The following is a 14,332-nucleotide window of genomic DNA, read 5'->3' as shown; positions in this document are numbered from 1 at the left end:
CTTCCAAACCTGAAAGCTAGTGCTGAGGCATTCAAAGTTCCTGCTGCTGTAGCTCATAAAACGCAAACCATGCTGTTTCTAAGAGCTGGAGTCGAGCATGTATGGTCCACTGAACACGTTTCATAAATCCTGGATTCAAGATCTTTTTTGGCACTAGGCTACAAAGGAGAGTTTCAGCAAAACCCTCTTTTTCTCAGCTGGTGTGGAAGTTGTTGCATTTCTGGTGTACTTGGGAGAAACAAGAGCTTTTGCATTTTGTTGCAAGGTATAGGATTCAGCCTTTGAGAATAACAAGGTATTGAGTGCAAGTTGCCCCCCCCCTTTTTTTTTTTTGTGTGAAATTGAATGGTGCTGTCCCAATGATTGTTTTGACTCATATCTGATTTGTCCAACTGTGATAAAGGATACTGAACAGCAGACTAAGCTCAATACCTAACAAAATAATTTAGTCGTATAAGGTGGGAATGATTGGAAGTTCAGATCCTAGGCTTAGTCTGTTTTGTGATGCACGACTGGGTTTAGGTGGTTGTGGTTTCGTCTTGGATTTTTGTTTTGTTTTTGAATTCTGTGCAAGTTCTGTATTTCAGCGCACATAAACTTTATAGAAGTACTCAAGTTTAAATGCATATAGTGTAGAATAAACCAGGCTTTAAGTCATTGTTCCTTACTAATGACAGAGGTGATTTTGGGCAAATTTCCTTAGCAGTTCCCTTTTGCCATACCTTCTGTAGAATGGGGAAGCGTAAGAATGTTCCTTTGAATTGCTTTTCATACCAAGTAGATGTGGGATCTGACAGTGCACCATTATTGACAATTTGTCAGCAGGTTCTTGATTCTGTTTTCATTTAGATTTGTAAGGAGCCTTTTGTTAGAGAAGAGAGAGCCCTTGCTTACCTTGACTCCCATGGGAGACTTGGGTGGAAAAGACTGCTGAACGTTTGCATAATCATTCTCCCGCTGCTGTTTCAAATAGCGGCGAATTTGGATTCTCTTGAAGAAGTCCTCTCTGCTATAGGAGTGGCATCAGAAAGCATTATCTTACTTGGAGCTCCTCCTACTACAGAGTGATAAGAGAGATCTGGGTCCAGCCTACTGTGAAACTCTTGGGTGATCTTTAACTCCTGTCATGGTGGCAAAAAGGCATTTTTTCAATAGTATATTTCGGCAGAAATTCAATAAAATGGCTCTGATGAAGACTTACTTCTATTTATTAAACCTGTAAGAAGAGATTATGGGATGGAATATAATTTAGCTGCTTAAAAATGTCAAGTTAGAATTAGGAAATCTCAAATTCCACTATGGAGGATTGAAGGTCTCCCCCCCTCCCCCCCTTCCCCCCCCCCCCCCCCCGCCCCCAGCTCTGAAGAACTGATTATCTGAGGCTGCCTTTGGTACAGCATGAAGACTGCTTGCTGCTATTGTCTCCTGCAGAAACAACACTTTCCTGCTAACTGGTTTAACTGTATCGCGTCCCTGAGCATGTTTTCCTCTAACCTGCTTTCAGGATTTGAGAAATGCTTCATAGTGTATATAAATGACAGCCAGAAAATGTGACAATAGTACTCTTTTTCCTGAACAGTTTTTGTTCTTTCCATCTGTCAAGCATTTGGTTTTTCTTGTTTCCCCTAGTGCTACTGCAGCAAAAATGCCTGCCTTTTGTTTATGTCTTCCTACACGGGCATCATGACATCATCAGTGATATTGCCAGGGGAAAAAAATATGCATAGCTGTAGCTAAACCAGCTGTTCGTTAGCAACCCATCTAGGCTGCTTTCGTTTCTTCTCATTAATGTATACGCGGTAGTGTTTCCTGCTTAAGAGATGTAGAAGGTTCTCAGCCACGAACCATCTGCTCGGTCCATGTCTTTGGGTAGATAAAAATTGTGGCACTTTAAAATACACTCATTCTTTAAAATGGAATTTTATATTAAACAAAACGAATGTGAAAGTCTAGAAGATATTTATCACTGGATTAGTTGTGGGTAATTCTGTATCCTTTACTACCCATTTTTTATAATTCGGTGTAATCATGGAGACTGCATATCAACTGTTAGAAAACCTTAATAATATACGATGAGCAAGATGCAGAGAACAGTAAAAATATGGGAAATTTTGTCATTGATTTGCATGACGACACAGTAAAGCGCATGAATCTGTGTTGGTCACGCTTGCCCCTTCTTCCATGCAAATCAGCGACAAAACTTCCACTGATGTCCACAGGACCAGAATAATGCCAACAATGAGCAACAAGCTGTCATTTATTCTAATGAGGGAGATCTTAAATAAGCTAAGTAGGTATTTCAGTTGTGGAATGTTAATGAGAAAACAATTTCTTTTTGCTGTCTTATATTTTCAAAATGCTATGAATTATTCCAGAGGTAATTGACTATTTCATAGAATAGCTGCATCTTTGCAATGTTAATGGTATGGTTAATTACGTGTTCAGTACCAGTTTTCAGGGCGGAGAAGAGATGTTCATTTATCATCACTAGCTGTATGTGAAGAGTTTACAATTAGAATATTAGGGGAATTCACTTTGCAGTCGGAGTTAAGCCATCTCCAAATATTTCAAAATGGATCGCTGTTACTGATAAAGTATCAAGTGAAAAAAATCATTAAATATTTATGTTTTTATTTAAGTGCTTCTGTAATGTTGAATGTAGATATTCACATATCCAGTATAAAATGTTTAAGTAAATACTAATTTTTAAGCACTATAAAATGTTATTTACATTTAAAATCTGTGTTCAAAAATAAAAACACCAAATCCAAACCAAACAATTCCCCCCTCCCCCTGCAAAAAAAAAAACAAACACCAAAAAAAGGCAACCACAAACCAAACCAAACCCCCGAGTATCACCAGCTGTTATCAAGAAGAGATTGGACTTCATTGTACTATAATTTGTCATTTGGATTTGAGGCTAATCCTTTCTCAAATGGCCAATTCTTATTCACCTGAATAGTCTCACTGAAAGCAGCAAAACTAATTTTATTGCCAAAGATTACAGGATAATGCCCTTGCCTGATGAGACAAATATAAATCAAGGGACTGCTTTTTAGGAACAATTTTACATTCAGAAGCTCATCCTCTACGTAACATTGGCAGATTAAGTGTTGGCAAAATATTACCTCTTCAGAATATTAATTTCAGTGTGTGCTGTGTGTGGAGCAATGCAGACAATGCACGGGTTTTGCCACTCCCCACAAGAAAAAATTACTTTGAACAACTCTTTTGAATTTCTGTTTGAACCTTGGTTGCAATGGGAGGAGTAATAATAATAATAATAATTATGATAATTAAAAAAAAAAAGTGGAGGGGATTTCCATGACAACTGCTGTCTTAATGAGCTAAAGAAGGTAAAGCAGCCTTAGAATTTGTTATTCCTTCCTCATAGTAGACCTCAGCTGATAAAAATATCCATAGCCGGTGAAATCAGTGGCATGCCTGGCTTTCTCAGACAAAACTCCCATGTGATCACGCAGGCAGCCTCAGTGAGCCTGAAGCTGCTCAGCAAGCAGTAGGTAATGAGTCTTTGTGCAGAGCGAAGCTCTTGTGGCTGAACAATAAAGCATATGGTACCAGCAATAAAACACAGTGCTGGGAAATTTAAGAAGATTCTGCTGGAACTAGGAAGACAGTGAATATGTCAAACGTTATAAAATGATGATCTGTCTGGTTTGGTTCCTAATTAATAAAAACAGTGCATGGATTGGAAAAACAACAATTTGAACAGGTCAGTTGTTTTATGGATTCTTCACACAGTTCACTATTTTAAATAGAAGCACGTTTTTTGCTATTTCTCTTTTATTAGTAAAGCCAGGTTTTTTTTGCATTGTGTAAGGTGGAATTGGAAGGATGCACATCAATGTGATACCAAGCTAAATAAATTGTGTAAGTTATGTGATCAGATTTCATTGTAAAAATGTTGTTATTATTATTATAATCTCGGTGCAATTCAGACTTCAGTTGTGCATGAAAAACTGGATAGCAGGTAAAATCATATTTATGCTAGATGGATCATTTACAATATCATAAAATATTTAGTAACAACAATCTATTATTCTGCTATGTATTTGAGACTAATTCTCTCTCAGTAGGAAATTTGTAGTGTCTGTGTTTGGTTAAAAATAATATTACATTGGAGCATATCTAACAGTGCACTTACATTTGATTTTTTTCCTCCGCATTTTTCTTGGATAGTTTTTAAAGTGGTGGTTAGTGTTATTTTTAATGCAATTGCATGCACACAGGCACGATACGTTATAACCCTCTGCATTTATTTAGCTCTAATATTAATGCAAAATACGTTGTTATTTTCCAAGCAAGTATTTATTTCTCATAGTAGTTCTCGGTCGATCGTACCTAGTATTTTATGGAGAACCGCCCCGGAAGATTTTAGTGGCCCGTGTGTGTTTTACAGAGGAGACAGGATAGGCGTTTAATTTCTCTGTTGTATCGCATCACATAGAAATTGGCCGTGTGAAAGTTTTTATCCGTAAATCTCTTTACAGTAGCGTTTTTCTTTCTTCTCCATCATGAACTGGAAGGGCCGGCGGTGCCTCCGCGGGGCAGCGTTGGGCTGGAGGTGTTGCAGCAGCGGGGAGCGGGAGCCCTGGGGAAGCGCTGGGGGCAGGGTGGGAGCAGCCCGCCGTGCTCCCGGGAGCGGCCGGGTTCCCCTGCGGACCGGTCTTTATAAACGCCCATGGGAATCGTTTGGGAACAGCTGGTTTGTGGCGGTGTAAAGCGGGGGGCGGCGGGGCCGGTTCGGCCGTGGGCCGGGCTATTGTGTCTGTGCGTGATGCTAATGCCGTGGGCGAGCCGGGCGCCCGCGCGCCTTCATCGGGAAAGGGGCAGAAAGGGAAGGGGAGCCCGGGCTCCGGCTGCCCGGCCGGGGGCTGCGGGTCTCCTTGGACGCGGCCGCGCCGGGGGGGCTGGCTCTGGGGCGGGGGCGGCGGCACGAGGGAGCGCGGCCGCCAGGCTCCGGCGGGGGCCCGCGGCCTCGGCGGCGCAACGGGCGATGGCGGGGACCGCGGCACGGCCGCCCCAGCGGGACGCTGTCCCGGAGGGCTGTGGCCGGCATGCCCCGCGGCGGGGGCGGGCCCATGCAAATGAGGAGGCGGGGCGGGCCCGGCGCGGCGGGGGCTGTTGCGCTGCCTCCAGGTACGGCGGCGGGGCGGGCGGGGGAGCCGGAACCTGCCCGCTTGGCTGCCCCGCGGGTGCGGGTGCGGGGCGCCGCGGCTCGGGCCCTGCGCTTCCTGCCCGGGCTGCGCGGGTGCGGGGCGGAGCGCGGGTGACCCTTGCGGATAGCTCCGGGCGGCGGGCCGCGCAGCCCCCGCGCTTCCAGGTGCGGCAACGCGGCCTGGCTCGGAGGGCGAGGTTCTCCAGCTACGAACACTGCTAAAACCGAAGCGAAGGTGCTGTGCGGTCACTGTGTTAAGATGCTTCTTCTGTAAACAGTAATCGTGTATCAGACCCCAGGTACAGCTTGGCATCTCTCCGCAAAGGGCCTTGTTCGGGTGTAGACAATGGAGCTGGAAGGCCGGCCGGGTCGTTCCCGCATCACGCTGCTCCTGTGCAACCAGCAGTTTGCGCCACGGAGAACGCTGGTAAATCCGTAGTGACACCTGCGGTATTTACCATCTGATGCCGTGAGGTAGCACTGAACGTGCCCCTCTGCGCTAATCTCAATGGAGAAAATAAAGCAGCATAGAGTCATGCAATTATCATATAATTACCATATTTGTCTAAAATGAGTACAGCGGATTTTAAGTTTAGATTTATGAGGCAGTTAAGTACTTACAGTAAGTATGTATATAGATGAAATTAACAGCATGCACTAAAATAACAATAGGAACATCCCTTTGGAATAGCATTCCCGCTGTTATAATGGAGTCACAACTTTGCAGTACACCTGCCTTTTCCATATATGCATGCAGAAAGCAAAAACCCAAATGGTTTTCCTATGGATCTGGCACTCCATGTTCTAAAGTGCTCCCAGTATTAAGTTATTTGAAGAACTCAAAAAGATCCAAAGAATTCCTGAAGCAAACAGGTGTTCTGTGCTGCTGCCAGGTGATGGTAATTTGAAAATACACTGTTTTCCCTCATCTAAGCTCTGTTGATAAACTATGGTTTGTATAAAAAAATCTGTGCTGCAGTTTGTATGCTGTATGTTGAGCTCTTTTAAGCATCATAAATAGAACCAGATCTTTTTGCATGCATTGGGCATTTTGGAGACACAAACATGATTCTGATCTGCTGTGTTACTGAAGTTCAGTCTTAATTCTGCTAGTCTTAATTTACTCGCAGACCTGAGAAGCCCGAGTGCGGTGTATAATGTTTTGGTTTAGATAGGCACGTTTATTGTGTATCTTAGATTTTTGGTCTCCTTTGTTTATTGGAAAGAGGAATTTGCATTTGTTGAAAAACATGTTGAATGGGACAGATGCAATATTTGCATGATAAAGTTTTAAGTTTAATATTATTTGAAGACATGTAAGTCATGGTGTAGGGTACATAATGGCAATTGTTTGGAAATTCATTCCAAAGCTTACATGTTTTCTCTGAAATAGCAACAGATGATTATGCCGCCTAAAACTCTTATTTGCCCATAGAAGGTACTTCTGGTAACCAAACCTTGACGCTTAGGGTTTTTTTTTCCCTCCGAACAAGCAGATGGAAGGTCAGGTTAAAGTGAGGCAGGTAAACTCTATTAAAATTTGGTAAAGCTGTCTGAAATCAGATAAATTTACATGTAGACAAGAATCAGTATCTCTCTTTATCCTTGCTGTGAACCAGTTATGCTGAGAAAAACTGGGTTATGAATTTGCCTTTCCCTTAGTAAAACATCACCAGACACCATCACATCTTTAAAATGTTGATGCCATTTGAAGTCCTACAGGTAAATTTTGATTACTGTTGCTTCATTACTCTTTTGTAGGGATTGAGTGTAGATGAAAGACAGGTATGACTCCTCTGCAAATGCACGCAAGCCAAAAATATTTACTAGGGTAAAACAGCTCTGGGATAAATATGACGGCTTTGGTTTCTCCATCTCTTCACAAATACAGATACAGTGTTCTAATGAAATCTGTGATAAATGGGAGTTGTGAATAATTTCTAACAAAAAAAAACCCCAAACTGGAACATTGTGGGCTTTTTCCTCTTTCAGATATACATAGAATTTTCTCTAGCAACTCCCCTTCCTCTAGTCTTAGCCCCTATCCTCCAAAAAAGTTTGCATTTCTAGCACCTCTGCTTTTGTTTTTCATCACTTCATATCTTTTTTTTCCACAATGAATTAGGTAAGATGAAAAAAGGAATATAAATGTGTGTCACCATAAAAATTTGCTAGAGAATCCGCTTAATATATAAATTGTCTAAAAGTGGAATCAGGGATAAAAGGAAGAGGATCTCCTTGAGTTTTTCAGGGGTTTGTATGTTTAATGCAAAAATACAAGCAAGGATACTTCTTAAAACTTAACATGAAAATGTATTGGAGCACTTGTATTTAGGTTTTCTGATAGATGGCTTTTGGTTACTACTTCATAAATCATTTCATGAAATGCTTAACTTGATGTCCTGGTTCAGTTTGGGGCTGGTTGGTATCCTTCTCTTTCATAAGCAATAGGGATTTGCATATTTATTTTATTGTTTAATGTGAAGTAGGAAATACAGGGTGCATGGTACGGAGCCTGACCCTCATCAGTCTTTCTGAGGGATGTGGGCAGGAACTAGAACATCATTTACTGATTGTAGCATCGCCATCCGTGTAGTCCTTGGATTTTGACGAGGAAATGCAATCAAGTGATACTGTTATGTAGGGTAAGGCTGCAGAGTAAATAAACCTCCGTGGTAGTTGTACCTTTCATTAGCGTGCTGCCCCTTCGAGGGTAGTGAGGGGAATTTGGGGTCACGTTACATTTATTTATCTCATACTGGTAAATCATTTCTGTGCTTGCCTGTAAATAAGTCGTGTTTTTCATCTGTGCTGTGAATCAGGATAAATCGGTCTGTGTTGAGCACTGTGCTGCTGTGGCTATTCTGGTGTCCGTGCCTGCGCTGGCTGGTCTAAAGCTGGTCCTGGGGGCCGCAGCCCCTCCGATAAAAGTGCTGTCTGTGTAAAGCAGCGGGGGCTGCTGTGGTGCCTCTGCAGCTGCTGGCACAGACCACCGGGCTGTGGGGGGACAGGGGGGCCCTTCTCCCAGCTGGGGGTCGCAGCACGGGGAGGAGGGCTGCCCCTGGGGGGGGGCACAGGGCTCCGCCCTGCCCCTGGGCATCTCCCACCTGGCGAGCGGCTGGCTAGTGGTGCTCCTGGGGAGGGTGAAATAGGCTGACGTGGTGGTGGCTTCAGGAGGAGGTTGGGTTTTTTTTGACTAGGGATCTGAATTTTGTAATGAACTTCTCAGTGATTGAAAATCTGTTCTTTATTATAATTGAACAAAGTCTCCTTTTAATGTAGTATGTTAAAAAGCTAAGCTGGTTTGCAGATGTTTTCAGTTGTACTGCCTAAGTGATGGCAATCTCCAGTAAATACCACTTGTGTGGGGGTGAAAGGGTAAACAAAAAAATGTTGAAAGCCACAAAATGTAATTTATTCATTGTTTTCAGTCTGGACAGCAAATGATAGTGCTCTTTACTTCCAGCGTGAACTGTGACAGCTGAGCAGGCTATTCTCCAGCAAATATTTTTGTCTTCAAGCGTTCTATTATGGGGGGCGGAGGGTAACCCCACGGCTCTGGGGGGGCTTGGAGTGCTTGCAGAGCCACCGTGGCTCTGCTTTCTTGTAGCACCAGAGTCTTTATTGAACCATTCACTTTCAGAGTCGCTCAAGGTTCAACTTTGTAGCTTTCAATTAAGTCACTCAGTTGTTTACCCTTATGCCCTTCTCACAGGCTCTTATTTCTAAACAAACATCTTTTAACAATAAAATGGAAAAGTGAAAATTGCAGAGTCTTAACCCTCTCATTTTGGCTCCCCCGGAAATCACAGAATCACCAGAGATTTCATAAAGCAGAATATCATAAAATATATTGAATAAAATAGAATATCTCAGATTAGAAGTGTAAGCCACATACCTTCACAGCAGTGCTTTTCAGGAGAGTGTAGGGCAGATAATTAATTTTGTCCCAGCAGAGTCCTCCGGCTGAGGTGTCGTTGAACGGTCATAAGGTGCTTCCAAGTCAGGCCGTGCTGTGGGAATGGGCTAGCGGCTTGGTTTCTATTCATCACTGTCCTGGTGACAGGAGTGCCTTGGGAATTGAATGGGTACATACTTATTATTAGACCTGCAGCTCTTCTGTCAGCGTTCTGGAAGAGTTTTCAGCTTTGAATTACAAAGTGAATGGAAAGGGATTTTTAGGCATGTTTATTATGATGCCAAGTCACTGCAGCCATAAACTCCAGATTTTCTTTAGTCTTACAAAAAAATTAAGAGAGTCAACGTACAATTCCAGTGCAGTTGGGATCTAATTTTAGGCCAGTATTACTGTGGTCTGTAGCTTTACATATTCATGTTGTGGTAACACCATATACCCTTCCTATGTGTGCCTTTGTGTCGGGTTTATGAAGGTGCATGTGCACAGGTGAGTAAGGACCTACGTGTAATTTTTGCTGGCCAAAAGTGTGACGTGACTGTTGCAAAGATTGGCTGTGAATACGCGCTTTAAAAATCCTACCTTTTGAGGTTGTCAGTTATTGAAATTAGTGAGGAGGATGCTGGCTTGCAGAGGAGCATTTTAGTTTATTGGTTATGCATGTTTTGTCTTCACAAAAACCATCTCATTCTGTGATGCTGTGGTAACTAACTTTGGGAATTTGAAATCTTAGTGTAGCTGATCTTTTTGACTGATTTCTTAAGGAAATTAGGCCGAGGCACTTATGACTTCTCTGTGCCTGTTATGTGGTTTGATACATCTATCGTCTCTTCCTTGGTTTTTTTAGCCCGTTTCAGCTGAGCTTGAAAGAAAAATAGTAGATCTTCTTCAAGTATTGTGCAAATGGGTGGTAAGGTAGAAAAGAGAGACTGTTAGTTCACACCAGTAAAAAAACAAAAAAAATTATTGTGACTAAATCCCCAGTTATCAGAGTAACCACACAGAGAAATGCTTAAACACTGTGACCCAGGGATGGAGCATCAGTGAACCAGACCCCCTACTGTGCCTCAGGTAGTCCATCCAGAAGAAGCAAATCCATAAAGAATCAAGTTCTGTTGGTTTCTCAGAATTTTTTTTTTTTGGTAAACTTCAAATTAAATTCTACCTGTATTTTCTAGGTGATAACTGAGTAACTTATTTTTACCTTGTGCTGTTATTAAAAGAGAAGGTGAATTATCAACACTGCTCATATGTGTCAGTGGCAGGAGGAATCTTATCAGTTGTGGTATTGTATAAATTCACTATTTTCTGCATGTAGTAATTTGTTGTGTGTGTTATGGGTTTTTGGGTTTTTTTTTGTGAATTTCCCACATCAGTGTTTATTGTTGAAATAATGATATTGCTAAAAATCTCCAGGGTTTTTTAAACAAACATACTGTTTTTTTTGGTTGAATAGTTATACCATCTATGGTGAAAACTCAAAAAGCAAATAGAAACAAATACTAATTTGTCATCTTTAAGGTTTAAGTGCCGTTTTTTGTTGGCCTGAATGCCTACTTAGGACTGTCTTGGGTGTGCATTAAACCTGCAGGTTGTAACATTACAGGTTGGTTGTACATTGTGCTTGATTTAGATAGAAAGCTTGAATTATTACAGCCATAAAGCTATTTTTGAAGATAGTAGTTTCAAAACATCACAGCCTTCCAGTAGATATTAATAATTTATATTTTCCAGTACGAATAGTTTTATTGACTCTGTTCTCCAGGGAGAAAGATGCACTTAAACATCTTTTTACTAACTTTGGCTTCACTTGAGGCCAAGCCTTGAATGAAGTCATGATTCTATGCTCATGGCATGGAGCTGGATTTATTTCATTGGTGGCAATGGAATGTTGGCTCCTGCTGACCAGAATTCTTTTTGTTAATATGGGCTTGTTTCATATACTCTTCCTCAAATATTTCTGCTGAAGAAAATAGTAGGGTTTTTGGTATTTTTGAGCTGCTGTTTAGTTTCTACCATTTTCTTTCCGCTTCCCAGCAGAAAAAGCCACAGAGCAACCTCTTCAAGTTGTGTTTTGGGCTACTAGAGATGCCAGTCTATCACTAAGTTGCTGCTAATAGCCGTGCCAGATATTTATCTGGTGCCTTAAAAATGCTCACAGCCCTATGAAGTTATTAGAGAACTGGCTTAATGATGTTCTTTCTAATTTTACTATTTATTAGAAAGATGAAACCAAGTTTTTTGTGCTTTTGATGTTTAAAAAAAGAAAAAGGAAAAAATAAAAAGCTCATCAACCCAAAATCTTTTGATTGGTTGCTTGTCAGCTGCAACCAAAAAACAAGCTGCAAAGAACCAAGCTCATAGCATAAGTTTTAAATGACTTGTTATTGAAGTTGGATGACTATTGTGGTATCAGGGGCTCCACACCAGTTTCTGTGTTCTCCCTCACTGCAAACCTGGAGGCTCCTGGAGATCCCAGATCTGTGTCAGTGCTTGCACAGGAGAAGGTATTCCTGCAGCTGTGCCTTTTCTTGGATGGATGTGACAAGACAAAGGCATCGGGTTGGACAAAATCATCTGCCAAGCTGGAATTTGAACACTGAATTAAGGAAAGTTGAAACAGTCTCCATTAGGGAACGTGCTGAGCATGCCTATTGTATAACGCTGCAGCGATACTAAAACACAAATGGCTGCTGGCTGCGCACAGGCAGTTCTTGAATATCTCAGGGTTTAGTGCATAATAAGCTAAGACAATTTTTCATGCTACCAATGTGATGAATTCTTAATAATAATATTTGTTAAGGCATATTAAACATCTACATTAAATGTGTGTACATAATTAAATTTTATCAGTGTATGACAAAAGAAAACCTATGTCAGAAGAGCAACATTTGCAGAGCTAAGCAATGAGTAATTGGCAAACACCATAAATTTTGCCATCATGTGACCCTTTACTGTGTATTTATTTTGCTATCCAAAGCAATGTATATTCATACTTCAGAAACGCCTGTTGAAGCTAGGAATATATTTCACAAGTGTACTGCAAATGGTCTTAACTGTATTAGGGCAGCATTCTGCTTCACAAATTAGATCTACTGGGAAGCTGGGTATATTAGTACAACTGATCTGGTTCTGCTGATTGTGCTGGCTTGTTCAAAGTGAGCAGAGCTAATGCAAATCCTCAGCGGTATGTTCAGATATGTAACATAGATGAATACCTGCTGCATGGTAACGTTCAGCTTTGAGGACTCCTGTATTTTTTTATGTCTGCTTTGTTTACCTTCTTTGTATCTGGCCTCCAGTGATCATGACAGTGCATGGCTTTGCTGCTTCATTTATATTTCTCTTAAACAGTGAAGGAAATTTGAAACTCAGCATTTTCAGCTCAGTCCAACTTCTGTAGGAAAGGACTTTTTTTATAACCTTTTGCTTTGATCCCCTCTGATCTTTTTTCCTCTCTCCAGTTATACCTCTTCCACTGTGCTGTTGTTCAGTCAGTATTGTCATTCTCAAACTGAGTAATTTAGGTAAAATTTCATGTGTTTAGGCACAACTTTGACATTTGAGAGACGTCTCCCCTAAAAATGTCAAGTGTTTTCCTTAAAGTTCGTGGGAGTGAGACTGATTTTCAACCACTGTAATTGCAAGATTTTTTTTAATCATCATTATTTTTTAACACAGATAAAACAGTTTATCTCTTTCCACTTTGAAAATATTTTTGCCAAGTTTAAACATAAATGAAGGTATCTATGAAATTTTCAAAGGAGATGAGAGAAAATGAGCAAAAAGTGAAGAGAATAAGAGTGTTCCCCTTTCCAGAAGAATGTATTTAGAGGTCAGTATAGCCAGCATAATTGATTCCTGCCAGAGGCAGTATAAATTTATATATTTACCCTTGACTTGACTTTTAGCCTCTATTTATTTAGCCATTTAAATTGGTGTAGCCGTTTCTTTTGTCCATCCCTTTGGCAATCTCGTTGTTGACACTTTCACTTCGCTTTCTCTGCATTTGAAGTCATAATGGCTGGAAATATTTTTGAAAGAAAGTGTGTGGTCTTACAACCGAATACCGTGTCACTGTAATTCCAAGTGTTAATGCTTTCTCAGTTGAAGCAAGCATTGTGTAGTACGAGGTTTATTTCCTCATAGGGAAGTTCTGACTAAATATTTAAATTGTAATTTTGACATTACGTTAGCTATGATATGCAAACTCAATGTTTTAAAGATGTAATTAAGGGTGTTAAGGGAGCTGAGTTGATTTTAAGGTGGCCAGAACATAAACTAAAGGAATCCGATTGCCTTTTATTGAAGGGGAGAGGGATTAATGTTCAGAAAAAGAATTTTGAAAGTGAACAGGCCAAGCTGTGATTCCCCTGGAGATCCTATTATTTAATACATCTGCTTTGTTTTTCAAACATTTCCTTTTAAAGTGCTTTAGAATTGATCAGAATCCCATTGTGTTTGAAGGCAAGGCAAAATTACAGTGCCAGCAGAGCTCATTTACTGATGCTGAGGCCCAGTGACATACTGCAGGGAGGAGCGTGTTTCCTAGCAGTGTCGGCACGGCTGTACAATACCCTGTCCTTGCAGTGACTCTGAACAGAAACACTTCTTGTAGTGAGGGTGGGCTGTGCTCGTTTCGGGAGTAGTCCCCAAGTCACGTCTCCTTAATGAAATAAGAAGCAAGGGAATTAGAGGTTAGATGTTTTAATCCCCAGCGTCCGCGTGGTTACCCTTCAGCACAGAACCACCGCTCGGCTCTTTGCTGCAGGAGCTCCCTGTGCTCCACAGCCACGGTCCAGTGCCCATCCCTGAAGGCAGGCACGTAAACCTTCCCTTTCAAGAACAGAGCATAGGTCACTCTTAAAACATCTGTCTTGTAAAGGTCTGCTGCTGAATGGGTTTCCTGTTAACGGACGCAGTAGTTTAACAGCTAAGGAACCCACCACGATTCTGGGGAGCTGAAGCTGTTGTTCGGTAGGTAATTGCTGCTGCCAAGCTATAGCTTAGTGCGAGCACCCGAGTCATTTGCCTAGGTGGGGACCATCCCACTGCATAGAGAATAATGCCAAGATTCACAACCCGGAGCGGGTGTGCGCAGGTAGCGTGCCAGGTGCTGTGCTGTATTTATCAGCCTTCAGGTACATAAACAGTCCCTCGTGGGTTTGGGCCTGGCCCAGCCTTTCTGCCCCTGTTCCTTCTCAACATGCTCTGCACTCATACTCCCTTTCCCTTTG

At 41.6% G+C, this 14,332-nt stretch overlaps 1 protein-coding gene across 3 annotated transcripts in view; it reads left to right on the top strand.

The window, feature by feature from the left end:
• Positions 1-14,332, top strand: part of CSRNP3 (cysteine and serine rich nuclear protein 3) — a 111,825-nt gene that overhangs the window by 58,868 nt on the left and 38,625 nt on the right. Inside the window, exon 1 of one of the 3 annotated variants that reach the window (XM_027810767.2) lies at positions 3,514-3,733. The exons of the other annotated variants lie outside the window; for them this stretch is intronic. The gene's annotated coding sequence lies outside the window, so the exon portion shown is untranslated. Of the gene's footprint in view, positions 1-3,513; positions 3,734-14,332 lie in introns of those variants that run through there. 3 annotated transcript variants of the gene reach the window in all.

Source organism: Falco cherrug, chromosome 8 (assembly GCF_023634085.1).
Source record: "Falco cherrug isolate bFalChe1 chromosome 8, bFalChe1.pri, whole genome shotgun sequence".
In the NCBI taxonomy this organism is placed as follows: Eukaryota; Metazoa; Chordata; class Aves; order Falconiformes; family Falconidae; genus Falco; species Falco cherrug.
Note: the sequence above shows the minus strand (reverse complement) of the source record. Positions and strands in the feature narration are given on the sequence as shown.